The sequence below is a fragment of the Euprymna scolopes genome, chromosome 26 (genome assembly GCF_053919585.1).
Source record: "Euprymna scolopes isolate OS-2025 chromosome 26, ASM5391958v1, whole genome shotgun sequence".
NCBI lineage: Eukaryota > Metazoa > Mollusca > Cephalopoda > Sepiida > Sepiolidae > Euprymna > Euprymna scolopes.
In genome coordinates this window covers 84,375,045-84,381,530 of record NC_136507.1, presented here as the reverse complement: position 1 = coordinate 84,381,530, position 6,486 = coordinate 84,375,045, and positions in this window count along the sequence as shown.

Sequence of the window (6,486 nt, the reverse complement as noted above, 5' to 3'; positions counted from 1 at the left end):
TTCCAGGAGGAAATCCGGGTATGAGAGCTCAATGTGGTAAACAGAGCAATAACATAAAAATATAACACGTAATTACATAATTGTCGATGCAATAATTTATTTCAACCTTATGGTATTTTCAAGCATCTAAACTAGGCAATTACATTGTTGATACTGAAATAAAGAGAGAAAAAGAATCAGGCCTCGACCGTCAAAAAAACCAGAGGGGGTGGTAGTAGCAATCCACTTAATACATTTTATAGAGAGGGTGGGAGGGATCTCTATAAAATGTATTAAGTGGATTGCTACTACCACCCCCCTCTGGTTTTTTGACGGTCGAGGCCTGATTCTTTTTCTTTCTATATTTCAGTATCAACAATGTAATTGCCTAGTTTAGATGCTTGAAAATACCATAAGGTTGAAATAAATTATTGCATCGACAATTATGTAATTTCCGTGTTATATATATATATATATATATATATATATATATATATATAGAGAGAGAGAGAGAGAGAGAGAGAGAGAGAGAGAGAAAATAAAAAGGAACAAACCGTATTATGTGTTCATCAACGTTTCGTCTTTATTTCGAGACTTCCTCTGGATGAATGAGATTAAGAAACAAAAAATACCAGTACAAAATATTTTAAAATGTTTCACGTGCACAGTGTGACGCAGTTCTATTTCAGAGGAACGGAAAAAAGACGTTGGAAATTTAAAAAGGAGGAGGAGGGGTGGCGCTGTTAAAGAGAATAAATTTTAGTGACGTCATATAGTTTCTGTTGCAGTTACTCATCCATATGAAACTGTACTTCCTAAGAGATACATAGATGCTTTGAAACACCTAGCGAATATCAAGAACTGTATATATCACCAGCTGATAAAGGTGGTGGTATAGTAATAATGGAAAAAGATGAATACCTGGAAAAAGTTTCCACAATGTTGGCAGACAACAACACTTACACCAAAATTGATTTAAAGACAGTAAATCGAAGTGTTGAGATTTTCAACCAATCTTATAAAAAACTTATAAAAAACAATAAAACTTGGATGTCATACACTGAATACCACTCCAATGTTCCATCACTATATGGCCTCCCCAAAACTCACAAACCAAACATCCCTATGCGCCCTATAATACCCGGCATCGGTAGTGCCACACACAAAATTGCACGTGCCATATCCAACGTTTTGACTCCACTACTAGGCACTATCAGCACCTCCCACATAAAGAACTCCGGAGATTTACTGAACAAAATAAAACACATTAACGTACAAAACAAAACTATACACAGCTTAGATATAACATCATTATATACTAATGTCCCCATTAAAAATGCTTGAATTTACTCCTTAAACATTTAAAAAATATAACATTAGCTTACCTTTTCCTCCAGACATTCTTATAAAAATCATTAGACTTATAACTAACATGACTTATTTTCACTTCAATTACAATTTCTATAAACAAAATTTTGGTCTTCCTATGGGTAACCCTCTTAGTGGAGTATTAGCTTGCCTTTTCTTAGAATTCCTAGAATCTGGTCCTTTCAAATTCAGATTACCTCCAAACACAGAATATTTTAGATACATTTACGACATTTTAATTTTTCTTCCTGAAACTAGGCGCATAAATATCATTAGAGACAAATTAAACTCAGTCGAACCTTCCATAAAATTTACCTGTAAAACAGAAAACAATAACCCATTACCTTTTCTTGACATACTTATAATAAAATCCAATAATAAACTATCCTTCAAAGTTCACCGCAAAATCACACACAAAAATGATTACATACATTTCTATTCACACCATAATAATAAAATAAAAACAGGGATGATAATTGGTTTCTTCTTACGCGCTTTCAGAGTTTGCAGTCCTGAATATCTGGACGAAGAATTCAAATACCTAACAAACATTTTGAAAACCTTGCAATATCCGACATATTTCATATTGAATGCTAAGAGAAAAGCCACACAAATATTTTCCAGAATAAATAATAATAAAAAATCATACACACCAGACCTTTCTCTCATAAACAGACATCTTCTTTTACCTACACACACCAATAATACAATAATATATAACACACTAAACAAACTAAAAATTCCTATCGTACAAACCACATCAGTAACCATAAAACATATATTAAAAACTAAGAAACATCTCTATAACAAACCAGTTTCTGATGGAGGTATATACACTATTCCTTGCCATAATTGCCATCATAAATACGTTGGTGAAACTCAGTGTAAATTGGAAAAAAGGCTCAATGAACATAAAAGAGATATAAAAAAATAGCAATTCTCTAAGTGCATTATTCTCTCATTCATTGCAACATAACCACACCTATGACTTTAAACAAGCAAAAGTAGTTAAATTTATTTCAAATAAACCACGCCGGAGACTTCTTGAATCTGCGCTTATCGCAATTTCAAGCACTATTAAACAACGTGGAGGTTTCTATAACATAGCGCCATTAATAAGTAAACTTTTATTAAAAGAACATTATTTAACTGTGGACACAGGTTAACGTTCTCACACCATTGAACACCCCCTGTAATAATTAACACATAATCTCAATTAATAAATTACATAAAAAACACTCATTTTATTTCTGTTACAAACTTATATTTGAATTTCAACAGATATATCTTTTTCCCAATAAGAATATTAACTTGCGTTCATAGTTTTAAAATTACATTAACGACTATATGACGTCACTAAAATTTCTTCTCTTTAACAGCGCCACCCTTGCTCCTCCTTTTTTAATTTCCAACGTCTTTTTTCCGTTTCACTGAAATAGAACTGCGTCACACTGTGCACGTGAAATATTTTAAAATATTTTGTACTGGTATTTTTTGTTTCTTAATCTCATTCATCCAGAGGAAGTCTCGAAATAAAGACGAAACGTTGATGAACACATAATACAGTCTGTTCCTTTTTATTTTCTCTATTTTGTCAGAATACTATTTCCATCATTTTCATCGTCATATATATATATATATATATATATAAAATAAACATTTTTTTTTGAATTTTTCCATGGATTTCTGCCTTTGGATTATTATGGACCATCTTCTTCCAATTACGGGATTTTTGGATTTTACTTGTGCAAAAGGAAATTCAATTAACTTTCTTGAAATTATATACTTGGATTTTACCGTCACTGGATTATTTATCTTCCACCGGACTATCCATTCATGTGTAATCACCTTTTTTCACCATATTCCTCTGCTTCATTTTTTTTGTTTTCAAGTAAGATCTTTGACTTACTTGTTGTTTCATCAAATACTTTTGCATGCAGAATTCGATCCCGCATTTTGCTAATTCCTACCCTCTGATGAGAAGGAAAGTATTTCTTCGAAACTCCGCTGATTAAGGACTATCCACTTATCTAGTGTTTCCTTTTCAGATTAAATATGTTTTTAACTCATTTCAAAGTGTTTTAAACATGTTTTATTAACTGTTTGCTCGTATATATATATATATATATATATATATATATATATATATATATATATGGCGTAGTTTGCATTAAGCATTGTTAGAGAATAAACGGTATTTCTTAGAAGGCTAGAACAATGCAGTCGTTGTGTGAGGATAATTAAATATATGAATAATAAATAATTCAATAGATTTTTTTTTATTTGTTGTATATATATATATATATATATATATATATATATATATATATATATATATATATATATATATTTAATATACATTTATTCACTTATCTACCTGAATTTCAAGTGTGGGTGGTATTTAATTCCAAAGGTCCTTTCGGGTAATAACCCATCGTCAATGGCGAAATGAATCCTCTCTCCAGGATGGAAATTGCAAAATGGCTACTTAAATCTAAACGCTCAAAGATTAATTAGTGTCGTTACATGTTCAGGGGAAATAATTCTCTAGATTTTAAGATCAAGGGACGTAATTCAAATTCTGCTTAATATGGTTATAACTAGCGTTGTTGTTCTAATGTTTTTTATGTATTTTAAATTCAAACGGTCAAAGATTAATTCATTCAGTTATGTTCAAGAGAAGTAATTCATTTTACTTGTCTACAGGGGAAGTAATTCATGTTCTATTATGTGCTTGTTCAGGTAACTAATTCATATTCTATTATGCGCATATAAACTGTCATTGTTTAAATTATTATTTTTTTACATTATTTTAATTCAAACTTATGTTTGATACGGTTATAACTAGCAGCCGTTGTTTAAAATATGTTGTAAGAAATAAGACTCTCTGGAGCCTTAATAATTATGTAAGCGGTTAATAGAAGTGATTGTCTTTTACTTATATATAGATATATGATCAAGGGACTTTGTATAGATACGGTTAATCTAAGGGAAATTATATATCTATTTCTTCATTCGTTGATTTGTTTAGATTATGCATTTATTATAGTGAGTATTTCTTTTTGTTTGCTTTGTGAGTTATGACCGAGTCGGTATATTGAAAATATTGGTCTGTTTGTGTTTTTATTAGAAATATGTAAGATTTTCTGTTTTACTATTAATTTTTAGTTTTAATTTTTCAATCAGTATGTATTCTTTTAATCTGAGGCTTCCCTGATTCCTATCATTTGCTAAAAATTTCACGTTAATGTTTTTATCTGGATTATGTTTTAGAGACACATCTTTGAAGAATGACGATGTTTTGGTGGTAATGTATTCTTTCATTCGGATAGGTAATGGTCTAATAGAAGTTCCGATATATGATTCATTACAAATTCTGCATTGAATTTGGTATCTTGAATAAATGCGTTCGGATAATTCAGGTTTTTTATTGGCCAGTTGTTTAAAGAGCATAGATGTAGTTTCGGTTTTAGATAGGTGTTGTCTTAACGTTGGTTAATGTGTGCAAGTTGTATATTTATTTGCTCTTTGTGAATGGCTTTGCGTATGGCTGTAGTTATTTTATCATTGCAATGTGATATTTTAAGAAAGCATATGTTAGTATTTTATGTGCGTGTTTTCTTTTAAGTTTATTAATGTGTTGTATGGTTGTTGTGGGGTATCCATTTAGTTGTAGGGTTTGATGGAACTTTTCAATGGAGATGATCTTGCCAGTTTCATTCGTGCATCTGTTGCGAATGCGTGTATTTATTTGTAGCATAACATATTTTTGCTTGTGTAGGGAGTGCTGACTTATAGTTCACGAAAATGTACTGGCAGGAGGATTTCTCATAGTAGTTAGTTGTTTACTTGGCTCGTTTCTCTGATGTAGAGTTTGAAATCGAGTAATGATAGATATCCGGATGTGTTAGAGTGTTCAATGGTACCTTGATATGTGGGTCTGCGTTTTGGAACCTGATGAATATTTTATTAGCTTCTTCAAGAGATGATGTTAAGATAAGGATATCGTCAACATGTCTCGGGAAGAAGATGTCGGATTGGTTATTATATAGTACGTTCTGTTCAAGTCTGTTCATGTAGGATATTGCCAGAAGACCAGATCGACTGGATCCCATGGGAAGTCCGGATATTTATTTATATGTTTTATTTTATACTGAAAATGTGTGTTGTCCACTATTATAGTAAGGAGTTGGTGTGTAATGTGTGTCTTCTGTCGTGAGGTCAAAACAGTGTAGATTATTATATGCGATGTATTCCGTTATTAGCTCTACAGCTGGGTATGCAGGAACTAATGTGTAGGGCGAGACAACATCTAGGCTGAAGGCGTATCTGTTACGTTGTAGATGTTGGGATGGTGATTAGTGTAGTCTGTGCATGACTTCCTCAAAGCTTTTAACGTAACCTGGATAGGTGGAAAGTATCGGTTTGAGTGATTTCTGTGATAGTAGCCAGGATATTTTGTATAGTGGTCCGTCAACGCTTAGTACAATGGGCCAAATTTGTGTAGATGGGCTGCTTTTGTGTGTTTTTATTAGTGGTAGAATCTGTGGAGTTTGCTGTTTCTAGTAATGATATTCCGCATATATCTATTGGGTATGTTTCTTTGTTTTGCATAGTGCGGTCCAGGCTGTATGGATTTGATTTTCGATATCTGTGGAAGAGATGTTTGTGACGGGAGAATATAGTTTCATCGTTAATGTGTTCTAGTGCTAGGGATTCGTATGTATCTTGGTTAATGACGCAAAATTCTTTGCCTTTGTCAGAATGTAGGAATATTAAGTTTTTATCTTTCATATTTTTTAAGGTGAGTAGTCGTGTGGTAGTGTTTGATTGTTCGCGTCGGATGATGTCCAATATGTTGCGTCTAAGTCTTGTAAGTCTAAAGTCTAGTTCGCGGTAGTCTGGGGGCGGATGTAATGTTCGGTCGGGTATGTATGCATGAAAATCAGAGGTGTTATTCACAGTCGAATGATGTGTGGTCTGTGGGGTTTGCTTAATAAAACTACATTCTACACCATCACATCATTGAACTGAACCAAAACCTCTAGAAATTTCAACATCAATAGAACAATGCTACCATAACAGTGTCAGAACAACAAAAGAAAAACTTAAGAATGAATTCAACTGGCTACTCTATAA